This window comes from Pomacea canaliculata, linkage group LG8 (genome assembly GCF_003073045.1).
Source record: "Pomacea canaliculata isolate SZHN2017 linkage group LG8, ASM307304v1, whole genome shotgun sequence".
NCBI lineage: Eukaryota > Metazoa > Mollusca > Gastropoda > Architaenioglossa > Ampullariidae > Pomacea > Pomacea canaliculata.
Genome location: NC_037597.1, coordinates 3397532 through 3403601, shown reverse-complemented (window position 1 = coordinate 3403601; position 6070 = coordinate 3397532).

Here is a 6070-nt window from a genome sequence, read left to right as displayed (position 1 = left end):
CTGCAGGTCATTTTGAGTGCTTGGATGAAAGTAATTATAACGCCAGTATGACAAAACAGGATGAACTATATAGGACAAAAATGAAATCATTGTTCTCTTTTTATAACCATAAATACGTGAACACTTTATTATAAAGCATTATCACATGACAGGCGTAGTTTAAAGGAGTTAAAAAGTTCTTTTAACGGCAATGGAATTATTAGGTATATATTATACCGTTTTCTCGGAACGACTATATAATCATTCGTACTGTATGTACAGCGACGTTCAGCGCGCTTGCCCTTGGCGTCCAGCCTATATTCGCAGCTCTTAATTTTTTTTTTTCTGCTCATAAAAAAGTTGGTGCAAATGGCAGTGGAGAAAAGTGCGGAACGCTCTGCAACACCGCCAAAAAAGCGCTTTCAGCTGGCCTGGCGTGGTGTCGATCGAAAACTCTGAAAACTGTGACCTTCTGGCGAAACTGGTGGCCGCTTTTAGCCGTGCATTAAATTGTTTTCCTGTGCCTTTTAGCTGGCACAGAAGTGCGTCAAAGTGCACGAAAACATAATTGTACTCAACGACTTCGGTCATAGCTGTTTATTACGAATCTTGTAAACTATTTTCCGTTATTGATCGCATCATACATGTAGGCCAGGCACAACACCCGGGAAATGTTTTTTTCTGCATATTTTTTTTTTTGTTAGCTTCGTTGTGCACAGTGTGCATATATATAGTCTATGAGCGAAATAGTTTACATGCGCCTGTCATGCCAACTGTGGAGGGACGGGTTGCACATGGACCTTGTATGCTGAAGAATAGTACTCTTCATTCCGATCAGAAAATAAGTCTTGTGAAAAAAATGTCCAGCTTTTCTTTTTCCTGGACTTTTTCATTGCCTTGCTTTGAGGTCCGCTGGACAAAGGATCGAGAAAGCATCCACAGTCGTGTAAATTTAACTCGTCCCCGTTATCCTGGGTAGGGTAGGGTTAACTATAGTCACTGTGCTAGGCTGGGGTGTGGCCTCCCTTTTTATTAAAATGAGATGGATGTGTCAAAAGGTCTAAGGTTCAGATCTCGTCTCGGGATATTCACTTTATGTGACACCCGTTGGCAGGGTTGGTCGTCGAGGGTTTTTACCGATACTCAGTTTTCCTCCCTTTCTCGATGTCCAACTAATGAACGAGCGAGCTCATGCGCACTTGGGGACACTTCCCTTTGAGACCAAGAACCTATAAACCATGGAGGCAAAAGACATTGGAGAAAAGTCTGGACATTTCAGCTGCAGAACTACGACGCAAGGTAATGTCAGCGATAACCTACCGTCGGGATTGCCAGCAAAAACACCCGTAACCTCTTGGGCTACTCGTGTGAGAGGCTAAGGCCAAGAACGGTTGGAGGTACCTCAGTAGGTTCAGACCCATCAGGTGTGGGGTGGGGTTGGGGGAGGTTTTTGTTCTGCGATTTTAAGTGGCTTCGATCAGCTTGGCGATTACTACTGTCTTTTGCGGCATCAGCGCAGTCCAGGAGCAAGCAGTGGCTAAGAAAGCCACGAAAAGTCCCTCAGCATTCACATATACCTGTCACGGGGGGAGTAGTCGTCTCCCTTGACTTGGAAGGCGGACCGAGGGCACAGGAGATGTCGTAAGGCCTGACGCTCATGTTTTATTTATCATCTGGGATATTCTGTTTTTTTCCCAAAGAATTTAGACGTAGAACAGGCTGTGATTAGTGATCCGTTTCTTTTGTCTTTATTCGGTAGTTAATTCAACCGTTATTTCAACAAACGTGAGCGGCCGGTGTTTGTCACCAATACAGTGAAGGTTGGCTTTCATTTCTCGTCTCGGCACGTGGCATTCTGTTTACAGGGCTGCTAATATAGCCTCATTGCTGACACGGCGTAAAACACCAATGCCCCCCCCTCAACAAACGTGTGAAAATCCAATGCAAGGCCTATACTCCCATGACAGCTGATCAAGTCTTCTTTCCTCTTCACTCGGATACCTACATTGTATGTCAGTATATATGTATGTGCTTAGATCAATAGTCACACATTTTTCTGTAAGCAAGGCGTTAATCAGCGCTACAAAGGATTCCAGTTTCGAAGACAGTTCAAAGCTGATAAGCACCTTATTGCCCAGTCTGTGTAAGCCAGGTATCACAATATACTAAGGTGTTTTAACCTATTTGTCTATGCGTGTAAACCAAAGATAACCCCCAAAATATCTGGTATCTTTTCATGAGTATGTTCGCAAGTGGTAAGGTCTGGTGTAGGTAAGGTCTGGCTTATCATATCCAAAGCTGCAGATGGGAAAGGTTTGTCAACACAACAGGAAGAGCTGCTCTTTAAGGCACCGACAGTCTTAGTAATCTTCTTTTAACCATGGGAGATATCAGGCTGCCGGTTCAATTTTACAGCACAATTCTGTTAGAAAAAATCGCGAAAGAAGTAAGCGCGTGTGTGTGTCTATATAAAAACATGGGTGCGTGCGTGTGTGTAGGTGTAAATGCGTATAATTAGATAACCGCTCCACGATCGCCCTGATTTGTTGTTGACGAGGCGCAGCGAGGTCACCGACTGCGGCCGAGAAGGTGAGAGAAGATAATTATGTCAGGTCGGTGCTTTGAGCAGGAAACAGCTCCAGATGTGGTGCCAGCCAGTAATAGGTCTGGAGGCGCGAGAGACTAACAAACAGAACACCTGCTGGCGGAACATTTACACGCGTCGACAGACGTAATCTCGTGACCGGCGAGACTGACCCCCCAAAAAAAGCAGACGACACAAAACTTATCAGAAAGCACACAAAACCTAGTTTTTTTTCTCTCCTTTGTGTGTGTGTGTGCACAAAAATATCATGTACCTTCGAACCATATTTTCGAAAGTCTATTTTTCATGTACCAAAAGTCTTTGATATCGAGAGTGTTGTTTTCTCATTCCAAACAAACGCCATTCTCCTTTCCTGGAATATTAAACCGCTGCTGTATACCCGACTGTTTCCAAACTGCTAAAATGGGCATGACCTCTAGCTCTTTGATGCTAAAATTAGATATCGCTTGCCATATCTTGACTTCTAAATGTGGAGAACCGTCTAGTCTCGGCATTTTAATGTGATCCGCGGAACTAGCTTGCACATGTTTGCTCCGATCTGCCATGTCTGGAAGTGTTTGCACGTTTGAAACCTGAAGCTGCCGGTCTCAAGCCGGTTTGACAAGTCCTTCACGAAACAGAGTCCTGTCATTTATTTCTTTTTTGCCAGATTAGAAAGACAAAGTCAAAATTCAACATTTTTTTCCCAACAGCTTATAGAATGGATGAAACCAAAATTAAGATAAGATGCGCTGCTCTGCTGAACAAATAGTGGACGGCATGCTTGAATCACACTACCTTACGAATTATATAATCAACTTCATCTGTCGCCCCCAAAAAAAGATTGATGAACATCTAATAATAAAATACAGCGGTATATCTCGGCCCTATAGGCAAGCTAATGGCGCTTTACTAAGAAAAAAAAATCACATACACATACAACGACGCACGCAACATTACATGCGAACGAGGTGTCTATAGAATGACATATACAGGGTTTATATTTTTTCCACTGTACGTAGGATGTAGTTATATTAAGAGTCAGGCAGATGCACTATATACTTAATACACATGGAGCAGCCTTTAAAAAGAAATAACTTTTCCCGACTGTTTTCAGTGATAAACACAAACGGCCTTTGACAAAGCAGTTCGGCACAATACAGCAATATATACCTATAACTGTAAACCCTTGCTAGATGCAAAACTGGAAAGAGGGTTTCATATGTTGAAGTTAGGGTGGGGTAACAGGCCTTTTGTATGAGAGATTTCCTTCCGAGATCAATCAGCGACTGGTGGTATAACTTACACGTTGGTACTGCCTGGATGCTATGTACACCACAGTAGACCACGCACGAGCGAATGCCCGCATGCACGTGCAACTGCTGGCGCAGCCTATGGTTGCAGTCGCCTGGCACTCCCCTCCTCCACCTCCCACACACACCCACACACGCCAACTCCCCCAGACTGTCGGAGGACGGGAAAGGGTGGGTAGATGGGTGCTGGGGCTCGTCCAAAACGTACTACATGACTGGAGTCCCTTCCCCCCACATTTTCTCTGCGCCAGCAGAGGCTGTGACCAGCTCCAAGGCCAACGGGAGAGTGGGTGTGGAGGAGGCACTGAGTTATACTCTGCTGCTTTGGGATTTGTCTATTTTGGCCCACGCATTACTAGCAGCCCCCTCCACTTTTTTTTTCTCAACAGGGAAGTCACGAGTTCGCTCACGTTCCTGGCACACTTTTTTCAGTAGGTGGGGGAGTTGTGGAGGGGAGCCTTTGGGTGGGAAAGGAGGACGCACGTGCAGGCACGCTAGTAACGTGTTTGATTTACACTCTACTGATGCAGAAGTTGTTCACAGCACTCTGTGACACCACTGAGCGGTTTGCAGTATGAAGCTTCGATAGATGTGACTAAATTTAACCCTGAAATGCTGCGCCGGATATATACTGTTGGTGCTTAAACAACGGCGGTGTTCTTGAGTTGTCGCATATTGTCCCGTCTGTGGATAATTTCATGATGAGACTCACTCACGTATCCGTGCTATAAGATATTTGTCTCGGCTATATAGGTACTAAGTGTCACGTGTGTGTGTGTGTGAAAGAGAGAGGAAGGTCATCGGCGAAACAAGGAGAAATGCGTGACTGTGGAGGGAGGAGGAGGAAAGGGAGGGGGTGTGTGTGTGGGTGTGTGTGACCGCCCCGTCAAGGGCAAACAACTGCAATCAACAGGAAGTGGAAGGGACGCCTGTCTGGTGTTGGGGGTGGTGTTGGGAGGAGTGGTGAGGTGAGTTCTTGCACGTACCCCGTGCGGGTGCTTGCTCTTGCCCGTGACTGGGAGGGCATGCGGAGCGGGCATCTGAGCAGACTCACGTGCGCGAACACCCAAACAACTTTCTAGCCGGATGGACAACCGTTGTCATGGGCTTGTGCGGTGTTCTGTCAGGTGTGAAAACTGGGCCAGCACCAGAAAAAGGCCAGGCTGTCTAACATGTACAGCTATAGAAGGGGTCCAATTTGTTTTTTTCCGAGACCAATGAAAACGTTGTAGTCGAGACGCCTTCTTGGCAGCTGACGCCGACTTGAACATCTAACCATTCTATGATAAAATCACCCTCGAGGTAATCTTTACTGACTCTAGGCAGTAGAGGTTAGCCATACTTAAAAGCCCGAGCATAAACACGTTCAATCGGGGTGTTAAATCATATATTTTAAACAGCTGGTCTATGTTGAAACCCCTTCAATAGCGGGAGTCCCTCATTGAAGGGGAACGGGTGCGCACCAAACAACCGGTAAATGAAAGATGTCAGCCTACAGTGTTTTTTGTGATATTCCATATTCCTCCCTCCAAAAAATATACGGCTGGGTGGGAAAGGAACACTTAACTTTTGTCACAGCTAACTCTGGAAATGAGACGGGATAAAGAAAAGATCGCCATATCCCTTAACCCTTTGAGGACCGTAAGGATTGTTTGCATATGAATTTAGTTATTCTGAGATATTTACGGATAAAATAACATGTAGATTCCAAAAGTGTTTATTTGAAACTGATATTCCTCATAGTTTTCGAGATACAGCATGGGACAAATACATCCCTATGGGCGGCAAGGGAGAGCTAGGTGTCTTGAACAATGCGAGATACGGGTTTTATCAATATTTTTATCCGAATAGTGATCAAACGTTGTACTGTTGTTTTGGAACATCAGAAATGATGTGACACTGTGATGTGAACAAAGATCCATCTTTTATGTATGTAATGTAATTTATGAATAGTACTTTTCAAAACAGCTAAGTGATGTTGTGTAGCACAAGTGAACATGGCATACAGGCCTTTACAGAATGTCACACATATAACAACATACGACACCTGGAGATCAGGTTCAGTAGCTAGTAGTCCCTCAAGGATGGAACCACATGATATCCCATTACAAAATTTATTTACAAGAACGCACGGATTTCTTGCGCATCAGTTTGGAAAGAAATTCTCTTCTGCTACATGTTTTTTTGCTCGTCA